The sequence below is a fragment of the Vicia villosa genome, linkage group LG5, assembly GCF_029867415.1.
Source record: "Vicia villosa cultivar HV-30 ecotype Madison, WI linkage group LG5, Vvil1.0, whole genome shotgun sequence".
NCBI lineage: Eukaryota > Viridiplantae > Streptophyta > Magnoliopsida > Fabales > Fabaceae > Vicia > Vicia villosa.
Window position 1 is genome coordinate 149,739,637 of NC_081184.1, and position 22,100 is coordinate 149,761,736.

The 22,100-nt window shown below is 37.4% G+C and overlaps 2 long non-coding RNA genes across 2 annotated transcripts; both read right to left on the reverse strand.

Moving 5' to 3' along the window:
• Window positions 1–10,691: 10,691 nt before the first annotated feature.
• On the reverse strand, window positions 10,692–13,408 carry LOC131607759 (uncharacterized). Its single transcript, XR_009285402.1, has 3 exons — window positions 13,298–13,408; window positions 13,038–13,198; window positions 10,692–11,548 (listed from the first exon to the last, which is right to left on the reverse strand). It is a non-coding gene; the product is annotated as an uncharacterized LOC131607759 (long non-coding RNA).
• A 3,911-nt stretch (window positions 13,409–17,319) lies between these two features.
• Window positions 17,320–19,417, reverse strand: LOC131607760 (uncharacterized). Its single transcript, XR_009285403.1, has 3 exons — window positions 19,307–19,417; window positions 19,047–19,207; window positions 17,320–17,557 (listed from the first exon to the last, which is right to left on the reverse strand). It is a non-coding gene; the product is annotated as an uncharacterized LOC131607760 (long non-coding RNA).
• Window positions 19,418–22,100: the final 2,683 nt, after the last annotated feature.

Below are 22,100 nucleotides of genomic sequence, written 5' to 3' on the forward strand. Positions count from 1 at the left end.
AACGAAAAAAATTCTTATTCAATGTTCTGGCCAAAGTTTGGTGTTATAATTTGGCAAGAATTTGACATTGATAGAGTTTGACTCATAACTTGGACCTGTTAAAATTCCTTGCACACACTTTCGAAATTCAACCTGTTAACATACTACTAGAAACTTATAACATAATATTGCCATAACCTCGTAACATAATATAACGTAAACATTGTTTTACAACCAGAACATTATATTACAACCATAATGTAATTCCAAATTCAAAATCAGGTCTTGAACTAACTGTCAATAAACTTAACTCAAACTATTACAAAATAGAAAAACTTAATCAAATTTTGCAGCCATGTTGATTCAATATAAACATATTCGTTGAAAAAAGTATTTACATATAACAGACTAACTCTCCATTTTTCTAACACAGGTTCCAAATTTTAGTTCATGTTCTTGGTCTGATACACCTACATCGTTTTCATCTAGAGATGACAATGGGCAGGGTTTGGGCTGGGTATTATAGTACCTGGCCCCATACTTGCGGTTTAAACAATCCCCGTACCCGGGCTCATACCTGTGTGGGCACCAATATTCATACTCGTACTATGGGTACCTCGTAACTATGATAAAATCAATTTAAAGTCCTATATATGTAAACAACCTCTATTTTACTGCCTTCTCACTTAATCACTACTCGTGCTATACTTCTACCTAAGACTCACCTAGGTATGAGACCATTCTCAACCCCCCTCAATCACAACCGTGATTATCAGTTCAAAACTTTAGAAGACACACTTCAAGGACACACACAATCATCAAGTGCTTAAAATCTTATGATTGATCAACAGAAATTACAACTCAAAAGAGACAGTCATACTCTTCTATCAAGAAGATATTAAAGAGGCTCACAATTAACAAGACTGGACAAACCTTAAAACAATGAACAACTAACACACTCTTAGTTCCACTCTTCAATTAGGTTTGTTACCTTATATTTAAATCAATCTTCTGGACTGGATTGGATTTCAAAAACGCAGCGGGACACTGCTGAAAAAACTCCAAGATCTTCTCCATAAAGATAGGGCTTCAATCATTGATTTTCTAAATAATTTCTATATTTAGAAACTATGAATACATCCTGAAAACAAATAAAATCTTTTATCCTAAAATTGAACGCCACATAGGATTGCATAATATTCCCAGAATAATCTGCATCTGTAACAAACTAATAGATTCCAAAAGTCCATTTGTTCACAGACGCGATGTCGTATGATCCTGCATAGCACATCTCGCTCGACATGTTTCTCCAGTTGATAGAACATCTTGTTTGACATGCTTCTCCATAAGTTAGTTTTACCAAACATAATGCTAATAAAAAAAATAAAAAATTAACAAAATGTATATTAGTTTAATAACAGTATATTTTTTCTAAATTGATAAACAAACATTTTTATATAATAATATAAATAACATTATATAAATATGTAGTGCTGGTATGGGGTAGAGTGGGTAGTAAGATACTCGTGCCCGCACTTATATCCGCTTATTTTAATGGGTAATTACTCATACCTGCACCGTGTCCATTTTGTGGGTTTTTACCCTACCCATTATGAGCATTTTTTGCGGATACCTATAAGTATGAGCCGAATTTTCATCCCTATTTTCATCATTTATTTATGCAATTAAATTATCATTAGTAACATCTTTTTGAAGACCAAACATTGCACGAATTTTGAAGGTAGTTTTTCACTATTTCTAGAGCAAACTATCACATCTTTATTTGGTTTAATTTTTGGATCCATTTTCCTTCTATATAATAAAGAAAGATTAATTCAACTTCATATAAAATACACACCAAACTTTAATCGTGAGCCAATGAGGCAACTGATCCTAACATATTACTTCCACAATTTTAATTATTTATCATGATTTAGTCAACAATATTCCATACATGTGAACTAACATAGTAATATAATTCAAATACAACTTACTTTGCGCATGACAATGCCTCTAAATTTAGGTTTGCCTTCCCCAAAAAAATTTCATTTATAATAATTTTTATGCATACATTATGAAAAACAATTAACAGATAATGATTTAAAAAAATTTAACCTAACTAATATTGTTAGATAATAACTAACTAAATAGATATTACTTATAGTTTGACATTTTGTTCACACTAGATATAAGTTGGGATTAAATATGAAATTTCTCTATTAAGAGATTATAAGAAAATGCCGTTGCAAATTTTTAATAAAGTTTGAGATTTTTTTTTAATTTTACACTGTGTTAAAGTGGGTATTCATCTAAATTCTAAATCAAATAATATATAAATGAAAGAAATAAAAATTATTATAAATAGGGAGAGTTATATTGAATTTTTTTCACCATTACATGTTGGTGATTTTAGTATATCAATGTATTTTGGTAGTAATGTGATTTACTGTGGGCCGATGCAATTATGCGTTAAGCTTGAAACGAGTTAGGGTAGTGCGGAGTGCACGCTCGTAGAGCCAAACGTGCAATTGAATACGAATAATAGAAATAGGGTTCCAAGGCGCGGAGCCCCTGGCGGGGTGCGGGGCAGCGCCCCGTTCGAAATTTTCTTTGAACAGGTGTACCCTTTCCCAACTGACATAACCGTTTTTACCGAACAGGTGTGTCATTTCTCAACCGACATAACCGTTTTACCGAACAGGTGTGTCATTTCGGTTTCTATTGTTGATCTCCTATATAAGGAGTCATTTGGCCTCGGTTTCGGATACGAAAATTATACTTCCTCTCTACATTCCTAATCATTTTCTTTTGCCAGAAATAGATTGTTCTTCGAGAATTATCCCCGCAAAAATTTCGTGAACCCGGACAAGAATAGGGTCAAAATACTTTGTTCGGAAAGTGTACGAACACGATTCTTCGAAGTTATCCAGGATTATCATACCCGATTTCTAACATTACAACTATAATTTTTTATGTGTTTGAAACTTAGGTAGTTGGATGTTTTAGATAATTCACAATTTCTTTTTTATATAAAAATTGAAAAATAACAAAATTCTTTGTTGTGTGATTGTTGATATAAATATGGAGTGTTATACACATTAATTAAGTTTATGATTTTTTTTAGCAATGGTGTTTCTGTTTGAGTGGAGATTTCTTCATTTTGATTCTCTAACAACTCATATTAGAGTTGTGTTTTTTATCAAAGAAAAAATATATTGACGGAAGAAATGTTATTTCATGTTTGTGTTTTTGAGATATTTATGATATGGATACAACCTACTCATGTTTTAAATTTTTTGTGTTAGTTGGTCCTCATACGAGATGAAATATGAAAAAATTCGCATTGTTGTGTTGTAGGGTACCAATTGTTTTTAGATCAAATGGAGTCAACCAATGTATTTCCTCTTTATTTAACTATTTTATAACACTAACAAAGTAAATTTATGTACCAATTTCCCTGAAGGGGTTATCTTGGTCTCAGGGATGCTAATCCAAAGGATGCAGTCATTTGGAGTTCAAAAACTTTATTGATTAGTTTTTACATTATATGAATGCATCAAACGGATCAAGTAAAATTTCAGTTTGACATGATTCAAGACATACAAGCTTCACCAAGGTGCTTAGGAGTGTTCATGGATGTAGTTCGACCCACGAACCCGCCACCTAAATCGAATCAACCCATTAGTTATCTGAATCTATTCATTTATGGCTATACTTGTCTAACCTACGACAATCTGAATCTATTCATTTATGAGTATATTGCCTCAACAAACTAATTCTCAATCCGTGGATAGGTTGACTCAGTCTGTTGATTTAAAAATAATAAATTTTTATTTATTTTTATTATCTTAAATAAAAAATAATATTAGTATATGACTACAAACTATTTTTTTTCCCTAATTTTTCTTTCACCACTAATACTTTTATTAGAAAAATATTTGTCCAATAAATTTATATAATTTTAGAGCAATGCTATTCTTACACCATTTATTACACCAAATACTTACACCAAACACTGTTCACCGTATTTGGTTAATCCAGTGTAAAAACTTGGTTAATGCAGTACTGACGTTGGTTAATGCAACATCCAGGTATTAAAAATAATTTTTAGCAGTCACCAAACTTGCTTAATGCAGTGTAAAAATTTGGTTAATGCAGTAATAAAGTTGGTTAATGCAACATTCAGGTATTAAATTTTTAGCAGTCATCAAACTTGGTTAATGCTGTGTAAAATTTTGATTAATGCAGTAATGAAGTTGGTTAATGCACGTCCAGATATTAAAAATAAATGCCCGTACATGAATAGTATTCGCGACGTACATGCATAGTATTCGTCCGTACATGAACAGTGTCATCCGTACATGAACAGTATCATCCGTACATACGGTGTAGGTGTAAGAATAGGTGTAAGAATAGTATTTTTGATAATTTTAATACTATGTGTCGTTGTTTATTTACTTTATCATTTTTAATTTATGGACTTTATAGACATGATGTGTTTTGTATATATGTTATTATTATTATATGTTATTAGACATAAATATCAAATTTGTTGCATCCAATTTAAATGTTGAAAAATTATGCAATTGTATTTAATTGTGTCGATAATTTTTAGAATAAACAAAAATATAAAAAATAGTATTTATTTTATACACAACCGATAACCCAATTCAACTTGCAAATGACCAGGTTGATTCCGTTTGATTTTGACACTGAATATATTAGTTGAAGGGAATGAACCAAAGCCATTAAAATTTGAACGAGTTGGATAATAGGTTAGGTCAAAATAAATCGTTCCAACCCAACCCAACCCGTGTACACTCGTAGAGGTGTTTAAAACAATATAAAATGACTATGTTTGAAGCATGAAAAACCAATAATTAGAGAGACATTTATAAGGAAGAGAATGGAGAATGGAAGAATCAACACAATTTCGTCTTGAAGGACTATATTATGTCGATTGAAACTAAACTAAATCAGAACTACATTGTTTGATATAGATCTATTGCAACATCATACATCTCTAGAAATAGACTACTAGTTGATCCACGTGAACAACCATCTTTCTCAAACTTCCAACACATCCAATCAAACACGTTCACCCATATTTGAACACAACCCACTTACACTAACACACCTTAAACATTCTTTAACATTCAATTTTAACATATGCAAAACACCCAACAACAATAATTTAACCCCCAATTTCCACATCAAAGACCGTACAACAACCACTATAATCCATGCTCATTCACACATCCAACAAGTCAACCAAATCCTCTAACAACAATTTTCATTTTTTCAACACAATCAATCACTCCAAATTCACCCCAACAACCAATCACTCCAAACTCACACTAAGAACCAAATTTCTACCACCCCTAAATTGAAACATCAATCTAACAAATTAAATTTTGATAGTACATATAACAACTTCTTGAATAATGTATCACAAAAAATTCATGACATATTAAATGCTACAAATGAAGTAGAGATTTCTTTCTGGCAATCCCAAAATGTAGACAACCAACATGTATCTCGTAGGAGTGGGTGACAAAGAGTATTTTGTCGAAGTGGAACTGACAATCACCTACAAGAAACCGAAATTTTATTTATTTATTTCTAATTTTGTAATCAACTTTTATTTACCTATTTATAAAATTGTTATTTAATTTTTCTAATCAAATTTAAAGTTTTTTTTTGTTTATTAAACTACTACTAATTATTAAATAAATTAATGTATATTTTAATTATTTAAAATAATTGTCCTTATCACTACACTTTCTCCATGTACTTATTATATTGAAATTAATTTGTTGACAGAGGATAGGAAGGATCTGCAAGTGTTATTATTTAATTAATTTGTTGTTAGGCCATCTGTATCATTTATCAACACTGTCTTTGTACAAGACTATTAATAGAACAGGTGAATAAACTAGAAGACAATAATGTTAATATGATTTTGGCAAATAATTAGGGGGGAGATCGTGCATTTCACATTCACCACCTGAAGTGTTAGTGTCACACTGGTGCATGTTAGATTGAAAGGGAAATGGAAGTTTATTCCATTCCATGATTGGTGTATTCTTAATTCTTATCTCTTACCTATGCTACTGCTCAAATTTGGAAGCCATAGATTTTGTGAAATGACATAGAATGCTTGGGCATGATTGATATAAAATTAAAATTCTCTCTTTCAAAATAAATACTATTTCAGTTTTTTTAATCTATGTATAAAGAAATATAATAGTTAAAAGAATAAAAATATTATTTATAAATGTTTTTTATTAACCATTGTAGTCTTTTTTATTAACCTTATAAATATCATTAAAAAGGGTCTCAGTCACCCTCAACGTGTTCCTTATGTAACAAGAATTATGAATATAATAGACATCTATTTTTGAACAGCACTTTTGCCAAAAAAAACTTTTGGAATTGGTTGCAGAATATTTTAAACCATACCATTGATTTTACCTCCTTCTCTCAATATTGGTAAAAGAGGTTGGAGCACTCAATGTTCCTTGGTCATCATTGCAGTTGTGATTCTACCTACAGGGCTATCTGGTTCGGCTGGAATCAACTAAGATTCAAGGGTACTCGCTCAACTCATAATGCAGTCATTTCTAGCATTATTGCTTCAGTTGCTCTAACTAGAAATTCTACTTGTCTTACAACCGGTCATTCCATCATTGACTTCATTATCCTTAAAGCTTTCAAAGTTTTAAACCCACCACCCTAAGGCCCCTTAAATCAAGGATATCATTTGGTGTTCCCCTGTTGGCCAGTGGTTGAAATGCAACACTGATGGTTCAGCCTTAGGCAACCCGGGTTTATCTGCTTCTGCTTGTCTTTTCATAGATAGCAAAGGAGGTTGTATAGGTTGTTTTGCTTCAAATCTTGGCATTCAAAAATCTTGCTTTGTTGAGCTAATGGCCATCATTCTTTCCATTGAGAATGCCAAACATAATTGTTAGAACTTCTTATGGATTGAAACAGACTCTAGTATTGTTACATTGGCCTTCACTAATCCTCGAATTGTGCCTTGGAAGGTGCACAACAGATGGTTTAACTGCATTTCCATCATTCAATCCATGAATTTCTTGATCTCCCACAGAGAAGGTAATCGTTGTGCCAACATGTTATCTAACATTTGCCTGAATCTTGATGGCTTCACTTGGTGGAATACTCCTCCAATATATAAGTTACAAATGTGTACTTTTTATTAGTTCATTTGGCGCCTAGTGTGGACCCAGTAAAATTTTCTTGGTTCACACTCATTGTTTTTCAAATGGTGAGAGATACCGCAAGGAATAACAGTAACGACCGACGAGCTATAACATAAATTTTGGCCACAATGGAAGAATTATGACGATAAAATGAACTCTTACAGGGCGATATGCAGAACCTACAACAAAGAAAACAATAACTAGTTATGGATAAGGAGGAAGAATAGTTTCTTGACCCTCAACCTCTATATGCTAATATCTAGGATGCTCCCGTCCCTGATGGTTTCAAACCGCCATTATTGACATTATTTGATGGCCAAAGTGATTGTTCAGGAACACATCACATCCCTCAATACCCAAATGACCATAGTCGAGGCAGTGGATTCTCTTAAATGCAAACTCTTGGCAAGCACACTCAAAGAGGCCGCTTGGAGGTCGTACATGAAATTGTTGAGATTCTCTATAATGAGTTATCAGAATCTCGTCAACAAGTTAATTCATTAGTTCTCGATGAGCAAATATATAAGATTAGCAACCAAGAGCTTATTCAATATTCGTTAGAGAAATAATGAACCACTGAGATATTATTTGGTCAGATTTAACGAAACAACTATTAAGGTGATACACCTCAACCAAAATGTCAGTGGGGGCATTCCAAAATGATGTGAAGGAATTCTAGTTCAATGAGTCACTTGCATAGATGTCGACAGACTCAATGGAGGAGATCATGGTCAGAGCAGAATTCTATGTGAAAAAAGAAGAGATCAATGCAGAGAAAAGAGCAAGAAACTCTAAGGAGCGGAATATAGTGAAGCTCAAATCATCACACGTCCAAAGAAACCCGACCATTCACCCCATCTGGGATTGGAATGCATTCAAACAATGTTGAAGATCAGTTGATAACTTACACATATAAATACATGGATACGTCATATACTATAAGAAGTGTATCATACATAGGGGTGTTCGCGGTGCGGCTTAGATCGATATTGATGTAAAAACTCGTCTGATTCGAAGATAAATTTACTTGCGGTTTTGTTTGATTTTAGATGATTGATTTCAAAAATTTATTTGATTTGATCCAATTTCATGCGATTTAATTTGAATCGATTTTTGAATATCCAAATTTCAAATTATATTTTTATTAAGATAATAAAATGCTAATAAGTAATATATTTGATATAATATAGATTATATTGTATATTAAAAACTAATATAACAAAAATGAGAATGATTAAGAATGGTTGATTATTGTTGAAACATATGAAATAATAAAAATTATTTAATTAAATTAAGCTAATAAATAGTATTAAAAAATTAAGCATCATCGAATAATAAATTAACACAACATATCATATTAATTAAAATAATTAAAAAATAAATAAGTATAAAAATATATACACGTGGTTTGGTTCGGTTCAAGAAATGTTTTGTAGATATATCTATGAAACGTGTTAAAAACAAAATGTTTCGTAGATGTACTATCATAACATTCTGTTATATTTTAAATCAACAGCATTTCACTCCTAAACTCCATTTTCTTAAAATCCAAATATAGTACATCAAAGTAGTGTAATGTAAAGGCAATGATATATAGTATACAAAAAGAATACACCGTATAACTCATCCAAATAGTGTCAAACATAATAAAAATAAAGTACATCAATCTAATAAAAATACAAACATCAAAATAATAAGCACGATCACTACTGTGTGTGCCGGAACGCAACAATGGCGTCTGTCATTGTTCCAACCGTTAAAAAACTCATTTTTGGTGTATATCAAAAAAATACTTACATTGTCTCCAAACTATGTTTCTAAAACTATCCAATCATTTCTATACCTAAAAATTGAATTTTAACTCTATTACGGGAAATACTCAAAAATAACTCGAAAAAATAAAAAATTTACCGATTAAATTGAGTGTTGAACGACTTTGAATGTGTTGATCGTTGACGTTGATGTTCACTGCCGAATTCGGGGGAAAACAACGGAGTTTGGTGAAAGTTTGTTTTTTGAGGTTGAGAGAGATTGAGAGTGTAAAGAAGATGGAAAGTGAAGAATGAGGAATGAGAAGAGTCTGACGCGAATATAAGATCAAATGTTTTCGGAGGTGCATAACTGAGAACTTTCCGTAGATGCATCTACGAATCAAATGAACTTTGAAAAAAAAATATTTCCGAAGATACATCTACGAAAGCATGAGACATTTTTGGCAACGCACATGGTGGCTAAGAAGCCCAAATGGTGGATTAAGAGTTTTTCTAATTTTTTTACACTATGTTTGCTTTATTTAATGTACTTGTTTATTAAAATTTTAATTTTATCTGAATTGATTTGTGCAGCAATTACATAAATTATCTGAAAGTGTAGTTTATAACCGCACAAAAGTAGTGTTTTGTGAAAAGAGTTTGAAAATTTTCTTCTAATAACATATTTAAGAATTTTGTGAAGTAAGATCATGATGTATGCTTCGATTTTAAAACATAATTCATCCACTAAAGCCAAATTAACCCACTTAAAATGGGTCTTTTATAACCACATTTTAGTCGCTATCTATTTATCATATATGGTTTCGTTGATTATTTATAACTTGCACCTTTGAAAGTTGAAACATGCTGATCTCTTACAAGTCCAATGATAGGAAATAGAAGCCTCTTATCCACGGATTATGAATGCGGCAATGGAAGAAAATAATTTGATTTGACATGAGAAAAACTTAAAAGTTAAAACCCATGGCGCTTTCATTGTGCGCATGTCTCAATAATCCAAAATGGTCATTTTCCATTGTGTTGGATAGAATTCTCAAATATATCTGTTGCTCTCTATCTAGATGATGAAAAGTGTTCCAGAGAAATGAGTCAAATGAATGGAGAAAGTCCTTCTATAGCGATGACAAGAATCTCTTATAAACAACATGCAAAGTTAATATTTTAACATTCAAGTTAATTAGATAATAATGGAGTAATTTACAAGAGTGAGAATGAGATGATACCTTTTATAGTGGGTGGTATGGTTTATATATGGTAGAAAGTTGAAATTGTCCTTGTTTGATCCAACGTGTGCTGTGGAGAGCCGTCATATCAGATGTGACGATAATGTGGTTATGGATTATTTTCAAATTTATATCACGAGTTGGTCTATAAATAGAGAATTTCTCTACCACATTTACACATTGTGAAACTGAGTTTAAATCTCACTTGTTCATTTTAATCATTTCTCTAACTCTCTCATTTTTCTCACATAGTACTTTAAGAGTAGTCTTGAGTATATGTGAAGATAATTCTTCTTAGTGAGAGAAAAATTATAAATTTACCAAGAGTGTATTGTCTCTTGAGTAAATAATTCTTTTGTATGAAGTTGTTATTTTGGTTGCAAACTAAACCAACTAAAAGTTCTTGTTAGGTTTTGGCATTGTCTTAAGAAGACTCAAGCGGCTTCTACCTTCCTCAATTGTTTGGTGGGATCCTCTTCCTTTTCTTTCTTAGGTATTCCGATTGGCTCTAATCATAGGAGGAGGGAGGTTTGGAGGCCGGTGGTATCCAAGTTGCGGAAAAGGTTGGAGTCTTGGAGATTTAGACACTTATCGATTGGTGGGAGAGTGGTGATGTTGAATTCGGTATTGTCTAGTATTCCAATCTTTATGTTCTCTTTTTTTAAGGCTCCAAAAGTGGTTATTAAAGAGATTATTAAGATTCAAAGGAATTTTTTATGGGGTGGTAGTGAGGATAAGAAGAAGATTAATTGGATTGGGTGGGATAAGGTTTGTCTTCCTAAGAAGGAGGGTGGTTTAGGAGTCAAACATTGTGGTTTGTTTAATGAGGCGCTTCTTAGTAAGTGGAGGTGGAGGATTTTGAGTGGGGATAATTTTTTATGGACTAACCTTCTTTCTTGCAGGTACGGTGACATAAAGAGAGTTATGCTCTCCAATCATGTGACTCACAAAAGAAACAAGGTGTCGCTCTGGTGGAAAGATCTTTGTTTGGTGGGAGCGGGCGGAAACGGACCATTGGAAAATTGGTTTTCGTCGGCTATTATTTGCAAGCTAGGAAATTGTAATCATATTGATTTTTGGCTAGATAGATGGCTATCTGTAACACCCCACACATAATTGACTAGTATATTATGCATGAAACGTTAAAAATCGGTATTTGAGTACATACAAAAGCTAAAGATACAAGAAGATCCATATAAATACAACATGAAATAATATTAATAATTACAAAACATGTGTCTTCATGGATCTGCACAGCGGAAAATAAGATCTGACGAGGTCTCCGAGCCATCACCACTTTAAGTCGTCAATCCGAACCTACTATCTGTCAAACGCTACTAAACTGCACCTGAAAAAAATATAAGTTGATTGGGGTGAGATTACTAAATCTCAGTGAGTCCTCCTATCCTATGGGTCCACTCGGTTCTACAGGGTACATGCATCAACAAACCGAATCCACCATTGATTCGGGGTTATCCTCACATCCGGTACAAGTACGGAGCAAACACATGAATCGTCCACCATAGGAGTCATCGTATCACAAGTACACAGACAGTACAACAAACACGTATGCCAAAACCCATACCCGTGTATGGGGAATCCAGAAGCGCGTTAATGCCTCGACTAGGTTATAAAAACACACCCTCGATGAGTTACACCCATGCCTATTGTCAAGAGACTCGTACAAGCACACTGCAAGAGTAGTTAAGCGGGTTCGCACAAGCCTATTTGGCCGCGAGATGACATTAGCCGAAATGGCGTCATTGTCCCGGTAACTACCTGTACGCACGTGTGTTCACACCAAGTACCGAACCGCCATCCTGACGCATGAGCCCATCGGGCGAAAGCCTAGTAGTAGTCTACGTGACTTCACTAGAGGTGAGTTACCGATTATGTGTTAACCTACGTGGTTACATAACCCCACCATACCGAGCACGCAAGTGTGTTAACTTCAAGTGGGAAAGCCTCCAGACCCTCACAAGCACACTGCAACGGTAGCTCAGGTGTGAGCCCAAGATCACATGATCGGGGCTGTCCCATTGATCACAAAGCCCGGGACGACTCATTGATCACAAAGCCCGAGTCATAAATCAACCTAGCCCCTGGCCCGCTTCGATTCAAGCATACACACGCATAACAAGCGCAAGGTCACACAATGCACACAAACCCAATGTTTAACCGAAACAACGGGCTTTAGCAATTATTCATGTTCCATCACATTGCATTCATAAAAGCATTAAGGAACAAGCATTAGTATGTTACACTATCACATTCGATTTATGCATAATTCACAATTCCGAATAATTAAATGGAAGTACTAAAACTTAATGCTTAGCAGCGTCGCATATTGCCAATAGGTATGCATAAACAAATAGGGAGGGGTCCGGTTACGAATAAAAACCAGAACTGCACTCAAGGGGTAAGAAACAGAATTCTGCAATCAGCATCTTCCGCTTAGCGGCTCCTGTCCGCTTAGCGGATTCGCGATGTTTTATTTTTCCACAGACAGCATCTTCCGCTTAGCGGCCTCACGTCCGCTTAGCGGACTCGCGATTTTCTGGAAAAATGTTCATCATCCGCTAAGCGGCCTTAGCCCGCTTAGCGGACCATAGCAAAAGCAGAAAAATGCAGAACGCACCAGTTCCGCTATGGGGGTATTCTAATCCCTAGAATTCACCTGCATGTGTCAAATTACAACATAGAATAGTAATATGCATCACAAACAACCAACAATTATCACATAACATGTTTTAGCATCATGGATTTATCTCACAATCCCTAAACCCCAAACATGCAATTCCCATGATTTTCCCCAAAGTATCTAACTAAGGACTCACCATGGATTTAATGGAGGTTATGAGAATACTCTTGCTGCCATTGAACTCTCTCTTTGACCAACACTTCACCTCTAATATGATCAAACCCGTAATCACTCTTGTACTCACTTTCAGCATCAATCATCAATCTTCAAATGCGTTTATCTCCACCAATAAACAAGCTATGAACGCGAACCATAGGTGCAAATCGAAGAGAAATCCGTTAGCTTTCCAATGGGACCAGAATCGTTACGATCGGAGTTACGAGTTGAGAGATATACCTGATTTAGTGGAGCTGTATCAAGGGTTGCGAAAATGGAGATATGAAAATGATGAACTTCTTTCTCCTTCCTCTTTCTTGTCTCACTAGCTTCCACTCTCTCTACCCTTCCAAATTCTGATTTTATGAACACTATCTTTACCAAACATGTCTTAAGTTCCATGCACTCATGTTTAAAGGCCACAATACCCTCCAACTACAAGATATTTACACTCTTGCCATGTAGTTCCATTCTAACCAATTGCTTCTACTCCAACTAATTCTTCTAATAATCATTCTTAGATTAATAGAGAATAAGACCAATGATCTCTCTCTAATTACCATTTACTTATTTAAATGATAATTATCGGTGTCAAAAGATCGGGATATTACATTCTCCCCCCCTTAATTAGAATTCGTCCTCGAATTCCTTCTGTTCACCACGAAAACCAACCCCTCATATCTATCCAACCAAGGGAAAGAATGTTACTCACACTCCTATTTAGATGATTTCACTACTCTGTCTGATGGTCATTCCATACGAAGTGACATAACCTGCCAAAATACTTGTGTCCCACTATACATGATTAGAAACCTTAACCGTCAAGCAACACATCTATTCAGATACTTCGCCTTGACATACCTTGGGAAATATCCTTCCAGGGTCCTTGATCTTCACTGCTCTGCACTGAATCCCCAGAACTTCAGAAACCCTAGTAATCCACTCATATTGGATATCTTCTGTTCAAACTCTATTGTGTTCACCCTTGTCCAACACACTTATTGATTCACTCAGGCTCCTTGAATTACTTCCCATCCAAGCATTCTTGTCACAATATTTCGTTCTATGACGACGCTTCAAATTATTCCCTACCAAAGTCCATACAATGACGTTAGGTGTTAGCCAAATATCTTGGTCCTAACTTCTGGTTTCCAAAATGTTAGGATGGTTGTCTCAAGTTTACCCCTTACTTATACAACTGAATCTCCTTACTTAACTCTCGCCTCATTTCTAGTCGTATCAGTCATCCCGCAATCCATGATAACGTAGCATCTTGCAACTATAGCCTTGACATTCGACAACCTCACACAAGATTCTACTGATGAGAGGTGAAATTCAACAGCTGACCTGTAACCATTTCACAAGTCTTCCTGCACAATCATAGTGCACAAGGCTTAACCACAAAGAACTGGTGCCAGCTGAACGTCTCCACTAGCCTCCAGCATTTCGGCGATCACGATACTATGTCCAACCCTTGATGCTTACAAGTTCAACTGATGATCTACGAACATCGGATCACATGTCATCCACAAGGTCTCTTCCCAATCTGGCCCACTGTCGGTATCTCTCGTGGTTATGGTGGATCCCCGAGAGAGACTGACAAAACGAAATGCTGCTCCGACGAGTTCCTCTTGGGAAGATACTTCCATCCCAAGAGAAGATCCTACAATTAGTCCGTTCATTCCTACCTCAGACTTATTTGGTTCTTCCTCGATCCGTTGCGCTACTCTGATTCCAAAAATTCACACACCTTGAAATCCTCTGAGTTACGCTATATCCATAGTTCAGTTAGTTTCCATTAATACACAATAATTCCTTATTTACAGCTGTCCAAATACAACATGTGCCAGGAATCCATATACATCTATCGTCGACTACTACTCCTCAAAGTTGCGTATTCCCCAGAACCAAGTCTCTATTTACACTATCATTCCATATGGTTCATCTACCACAATTTAGGTACACGTTTCATTCTCAAAACACTGAAACCCAAATACTCACTGACTTAGAGGTTCGTCCCTGTCACTGATTTCCACAGCGTACAACTGCTACGTTTTCCCTTTCCAACAAGTCTTGTTGCTTAACTAGTATATCGAACCCTTCACGATGTACTGCAGCTCATGGTAACTCTAGCAGTTATATACAATTCCTACCCAACCATACACCTTCATTCTCTTAGCGTAGTATCACCTCTGATAACTCGTGCGACTTACTGACATAACAGTCCTCTCATAGCCACACTCCATTCACACAGTCATTTAATGTCTGTTCCACCTCTGAATTTGACACTAAACTAACTTCCTCGGCGGCTGCATCCTTCATTGCCGTGCTTCTAACAGTCAGAGTGTAGCCACAATGCAAGGAATTGCACTTTGCACTTCGAACATCTTTCTTATAGACTTCTCAGCAGTTCTCAAACCAAAATGTCTATGCTTTACCAAGATTGACATTTCTTTACCCAGAGTATCTACAAACACTCTACCAGATACATTACACATCAAGCCAATCCAAGATACAACTTGCATATTCCATCACCGGTCGCCAATGGTACATGATAGCCACTCACCATGCTGACCAGGATATCATAACCGCACATGAGTCCCACTCTAGACACTCATGTAAAATTGTCAACCTAACACTTCATGAAACGAGAACGTATGCAAGGTATAATCTGACTATAACTCGCGCGAGAACGATCATTCAGAGTCTCTATAAGCATAGTAACGGATCTTGATCCATCACACAATCGCCTGTCTAGTTATTCCTCTACTATCGAGCGCGACGTATGGATGCTTATCCCACATACCTTACGAGAGTCTGGATCTGCGTCTCACGAGTGCCAAGTCAGAATTCTACCTTGAGCTCCAGGTCACCTTTGCCCCACACATGTCGGAAAAGGATGACTCACGCATCTTGTGCACGATAGCGATACTGTGGCATTATACCCATCTGGTAGTACCAACATGGTGGTCCAACTCCGAGGCCATGTATCCAGGTAACCTACCTCAGTGGCATATAATGATCCCCACGTGTATCCTATAGTCGCAATTGACAAGTGTCTGAACAGGCTTCCAATAGGCTCATCGTTCCTCAAGTCCTTCGAATCACACTCCTCAGGATGCTAAAACCTGAGAGTGCTACACACCAAGGTTTACTTACTCATAAGGCAGTAAGCCTGACACGAAGAGTTAAGATCCCAGCTTGGATTGTTATGCTATGCGCACACTCACTTGTTCTCACGCATGCATAAAAGATTATAAGGATAATCCAGTTCGAATGGGAATAGTATAGTTCCAAACAATCAACACAACTGTGGTCATCCCCTGGATACTTCGGATAGATGCTAGTTCTTACTCACCTGAACGCCCAACGCCAAGCGTAGTTCTATGGCTTCTCTCGGAGTCAGATGAATCATAACTAGCAAGGAACTTAGGCTACTGCGTTTCACACTTCTACATCATTTTGTCTTCCATCTAGCGTAGTTCTAGAACTTAAGCACAAAATGATAAGAATGGAAATGCATGCCCTATACCATCAATTAGGTATCCAAGATTCACCCAATCGTAAGTTACCAAATCCGCACTTTCCATCAACCTTTCACTAGGAAACCACTCTTGCTTAGGGTACTTCAAGTTGTATGAGGATCTAATACTCCGCCCATCCAATCACTATCCATACCAGCACAATCAGAAAGGTTTGACTCTTCTGTCCGAATTCCCAAAGGTAATTCTGTCCTATCAGCACACCAGCCACACCTAACACCGGCAGCATCATCGGTACTGAATCCTACTAATTCCCAGCTCAACACCTTCGGAGAATCTCACTTACAAGGCTCCTACTCAATCCTGTTTGCCATTACCAAGACTTAGAGAAAATTTCACTTCGTCCAATCTAATTCCTGGGGGTTCTAGTTGTCTCGATCCATACTTGGCAGTTCGAGTATCACTATTTCGCGTCAAACGCTCTCCTTAAGCTTGACGACTCCAATATTATCCACTTATAAAATCCAAACAATCCAATACTCACACCCTTCCAACTACTTGGGTTCACAACCTTGCAGGTTTACGAGTCCTCGTGGCGGCCCTGCCGTAATTCTACTGTCTCACATTCAGTCGATGAGTTGATCAAGTTCAACAACTGAATGAGATTTCAGTAAAATCAGGCTAGCAACGCACACATGAGAGGAGGAAAAGGAATTGCTAGTGATGTCTCATGGCTCGGCCGAGAATCGACCTGCTCTGATACCAACTGTAACACCCCACACATAATTGACTAGTATATTATGCATGAAACGTTAAAAATCGGTATTTGAGTACATACAAAAGCTAAAGATACAAGAAGATCCATATAAATACAACATGAAATAATATTAATAATTACAAAACATGTGTCTTCATGGATCTGCACAGCGGAAAATAAGATCTGACGAGGTCTCCGAGCCATCACCACTTTAAGTCGTCAATCCGAACCTACTATCTGTCAAACGCTACTAAACTGCACCTGAAAAAAATATAAGTTGATTGGGGTGAGATTACTAAATCTCAGTGAGTCCTCCTATCCTATGGGTCCACTCGGTTCTACAGGGTACATGCATCAACAAACCGAATCCACCATTGATTCGGGGTTATCCTCACATCCGGTACAAGTACGGAGCAAACACATGAATCGTCCACCATAGGAGTCATCGTATCACAAGTACACAGACAGTACAACAAACACGTATGCCAAAACCCATACCCGTGTATGGGGAATCCAGAAGCGCGTTAATGCCTCGACTAGGTTATAAAAACACACCCTCGATGAGTTACACCCATGCCTATTGTCAAGAGACTCGTACAAGCACACTGCAAGAGTAGTTAAGCGGGTTCGCACAAGCCTATTTGGCCGCGAGATGACATTAGCCGAAATGGCGTCATTGTCCCGGTAACTACCTGTACGCACGTGTGTTCACACCAAGTACCGAACCGCCATCCTGACGCATGAGCCCATCGGGCGAAAGCCTAGTAGTAGTCTACGTGACTTCACTAGAGGTGAGTTACCGATTATGTGTTAACCTACGTGGTTACATAACCCCACCATACCGAGCACGCAAGTGTGTTAACTTCAAGTGGGAAAGCCTCCAGACCCTCACAAGCACACTGCAACGGTAGCTCAGGTGTGAGCCCAAGATCACATGATCGGGGCTGTCCCATTGATCACAAAGCCCGGGACGACTCATTGATCACAAAGCCCGAGTCATAAATCAACCTAGCCCCTGGCCCGCTTCGATTCAAGCATACACACGCATAACAAGCGCAAGGTCACACAATGCACACAAACCCAATGTTTAACCGAAACAACGGGCTTTAGCAATTATTCATGTTCCATCACATTGCATTCATAAAAGCATTAAGGAACAAGCATTAGTATGTTACACTATCACATTCGATTTATGCATAATTCACAATTCCGAATAATTAAATGGAAGTACTAAAACTTAATGCTTAGCAGCGTCGCATATTGCCAATAGGTATGCATAAACAAATAGGGAGGGGTCCGGTTACGAATAAAAACCAGAACTGCACTCAAGGGGTAAGAAACAGAATTCTGCAATCAGCATCTTCCGCTTAGCGGCTCCTGTCCGCTTAGCGGATTCGCGATGTTTTATTTTTCCACAGACAGCATCTTCCGCTTAGCGGCCTCACGTCCGCTTAGCGGACTCGCGATTTTCTGGAAAAATGTTCATCATCCGCTAAGCGGCCTTAGCCCGCTTAGCGGACCATAGCAAAAGCAGAAAAATGCAGAACGCACCAGTTCCGCTATGGGGGTATTCTAATCCCTAGAATTCACCTGCATGTGTCAAATTACAACATAGAATAGTAATATGCATCACAAACAACCAACAATTATCACATAACATGTTTTAGCATCATGGATTTATCTCACAATCCCTAAACCCCAAACATGCAATTCCCATGATTTTCCCCAAAGTATCTAACTAAGGACTCACCATGGATTTAATGGAGGTTATGAGAATACTCTTGCTGCCATTGAACTCTCTCTTTGACCAACACTTCACCTCTAATATGATCAAACCCGTAATCACTCTTGTACTCACTTTCAGCATCAATCATCAATCTTCAAATGCGTTTATCTCCACCAATAAACAAGCTATGAACGCGAACCATAGGTGCAAATCGAAGAGAAATCCGTTAGCTTTCCAATGGGACCAGAATCGTTACGATCGGAGTTACGAGTTGAGAGATATACCTGATTTAGTGGAGCTGTATCAAGGGTTGCGAAAATGGAGATATGAAAATGATGAACTTCTTTCTCCTTCCTCTTTCTTGTCTCACTAGCTTCCACTCTCTCTACCCTTCCAAATTCTGATTTTATGAACACTATCTTTACCAAACATGTCTTAAGTTCCATGCACTCATGTTTAAAGGCCACAATACCCTCCAACTACAAGATATTTACACTCTTGCCATGTAGTTCCATTCTAACCAATTGCTTCTACTCCAACTAATTCTTCTAATAATCATTCTTAGATTAATAGAGAATAAGACCAATGATCTCTCTCTAATTACCATTTACTTATTTAAATGATAATTATCGGTGTCAAAAGATCGGGATATTACATTCTCCCCCCCTTAATTAGAATTCGTCCTCGAATTCCTTCTGTTCACCACGAAAACCAACCCCTCATATCTATCCAACCAAGGGAAAGAATGTTACTCACACTCCTATTTAGATGATTTCACTACTCTGTCTGATGGTCATTCCATACGAAGTGACATAACCTGCCAAAATACTTGTGTCCCACTATACATGATTAGAAACCTTAACCGTCAAGCAACACATCTATTCAGATACTTCGCCTTGACATACCTTGGGAAATATCCTTCCAGGGTCCTTGATCTTCACTGCTCTGCACTGAATCCCCAGAACTTCAGAAACCCTAGTAATCCACTCATATTGGATATCTTCTGTTCAAACTCTATTGTGTTCACCCTTGTCCAACACACTTATTGATTCACTCAGGCTCCTTGAATTACTTCCCATCCAAGCATTCTTGTCACAATATTTCGTTCTATGACAACGCTTCAAATTATTCCCTACCAAAGTCCATACAATGACGTTAGGTGTTAGCCAAATATCTTGGTCCTAACTTCTGGTTTCCAAAATGTTAGGATGGTTGTCTCAAGTTTACCCCTTACTTATACAACTGAATCTCCTTACTTAACTCTCGCCTCAGTTCTAGTCGTATCAGTCATCCCGCAATCCATGATAACGTAGCATCTTGCAACTATAGCCTTGACATTCGACAACCTCACACAAGATTCTACTGATGAGAGGTGAAATTCAACAGCTGACCTGTAACCATTTCACAAGTCTTCCTGCACAATCATAGTGCACAAGGCTTAACCACAAAGAACTGGTGCCAGCTGAACGTCTCCACTAGCCTCCAGCATTTCGGCGATCACGATACTATGTCCAACCCTTGATGCTTACAAGTTCAACTGATGATCTACGAACATCGGATCACATGTCATCCACAAGGTCTCTTCCCAATCTGGCCCACTGTCGGTATCTCTCGTGGTTATGGTGGATCCCCGAGAGAGACTGACAAAACGAAATGCTGCTCCGACGAGTTCCTCTTGGGAAGATACTTCCATCCCAAGAGAAGATCCTACAATTAGTCCGTTCATTCCTACCTCAGACTTATTTGGTTCTTCCTCGATCCGTTGCGCTACTCTGATTCCAAAAATTCACACACCTTGAAATCCTCTGAGTTACGCTATATCCATAGTTCAGTTAGTTTCCATTAATACACAATAATTCCTTATTTACAGCTGTCCAAATACAACATGTGCCAGGAATCCATATACATCTATCGTCGACTACTACTCCTCAAAGTTGCGTATTCCCCAGAACCAAGTCTCTATTTACACTATCATTCCATATGGTTCATCTACCACAATTTAGGTACACGTTTCATTCTCAAAACACTGAAACCCAAATACTCACTGACTTAGAGGTTCGTCCCTGTCACTGATTTCCACAGCGTACAACTGCTACGTTTTCCCTTTCCAACAAGTCTTGTTGCTTAACTAGTATATCGAACCCTTCACGATGTACTGCAGCTCATGGTAACTCTAGCAGTTATATACAATTCCTACCCAACCATACACCTTCATTCTCTTAGCGTAGTATCACCTCTGATAACTCGTGCGACTTACTGACATAACAGTCCTCTCATAGCCACACTCCATTCACACAGTCATTTAATGTCTGTTCCACCTCTGAATTTGACACTAAACTAACTTCCTCGGCGGCTGCATCCTTCATTGCCGTGCTTCTAACAGTCAGAGTGTAGCCACAATGCAAGGAATTGCACTTTGCACTTCGAACATCTTTCTTATAGACTTCTCAGCAGTTCTCAAACCAAAATGTCTATGCTTTACCAAGATTGACATTTCTTTACCCAGAGTATCTACAAACACTCTACCAGATACATCACACATCAAGCCAATCCAAGATACAACTTGCATATTCCATCACCGGTCGCCAATGGTACATGATAGCCACTCACCATGCTGACCAGGATATCATAACCGCACATGAGTCCCACTCTAGACACTCATGTAAAATTGTCAACCTAACACTTCATGAAACGAGAACGTATGCAAGGTATAATCTGACTATAACTCGCGCGAGAACGATCATTCAGAGTCTCTATAAGCATAGTAACGGATCTTGATCCATCACACAATCGCCTGTCTAGTTATTCCTCTACTATCGAGCGCGACGTATGGATGCTTATCCCACATACCTTACGAGAGTCTGGATCTGCGTCTCACGAGTGCCAAGTCAGAATTCTACCTTGAGCTCCAGGTCACCTTTGCCCCACACATGTCGGAAAAGGATGACTCACGCATCTTGTGCACGATAGCGATACTGTGGCATTATACCCATCTGGTAGTACCAACATGGTGGTCCAACTCCGAGGCCATGTATCCAGGTAACCTACCTCAGTGGCATATAATGATCCCCACGTGTA